This window comes from Bison bison, unplaced genomic scaffold, assembly GCF_000754665.1.
Source record: "Bison bison bison isolate TAMUID 2011002044 unplaced genomic scaffold, Bison_UMD1.0 scf7180017834972, whole genome shotgun sequence".
NCBI classification, from domain to species: domain Eukaryota; kingdom Metazoa; phylum Chordata; class Mammalia; order Artiodactyla; family Bovidae; genus Bison; species Bison bison.
This window is the reverse complement of record NW_011472909.1, coordinates 13,301-14,052: the sequence shown is the minus strand read 5'-3', so window position 1 is coordinate 14,052 and position 752 is coordinate 13,301.

The following is a 752-nucleotide window of genomic DNA, read 5'->3' as shown; positions in this document are numbered from 1 at the left end:
TTTGAAAAACAACACATGAGATTCATATATTCATATATTTCAACTCAGTAATTCCACTCCTCGGTTTCTACCCAAGAGAATAATTCTCAACATTAAAAAAAAATTTTTATAGGTTCCAAGATGTTCCCTGCATCATTATTTCTAATATTGGAAAAAATGAAAACAATCTAAATACCTCAAACAGAGGGATGATTAAGTACATTAATATACAACTGCCTAGAATATTTTACTGCATTTTAAATGATGTTTAGGCTAATCTATAATCATATGGGCAAATGTTATCATGTAATGTTAAGTGAAAAAAAGATAAAATATTATATACATTGTAAGCATACCACTCTACGATAAAATTCTATAAAGACATGAGGATTTTTAAATCTACTATTCTCAGTATTTCCCAAATATTCAACATGCAGTTTAATGTTTTTCAATACATTTTAAAATGTCATTTGTTTTTTACTCAAAGCACTTTCAAATGCACTGCTTTGTTTTCAAAATACGTCTATCTAAAGCAAAACCGGTGCTTGTAAAGGCTTATGAAATATTATAACACCTATCATAAAAATCTCAAATGATTTTATTAATTATCATTTTGGTTATAAGAGTAGGGAATCTTCTACATAATGTGACCAAGCAGCTGAAACGTGGGTAGCAGCTCCAGTCAGAGTTCTGTCAGCATCCACTCTCCTCCTACTTCCAGCCTCTTTCAGAAATCACGGCTGCTCCTAGCACCTGTGAATATACTGTGTTTA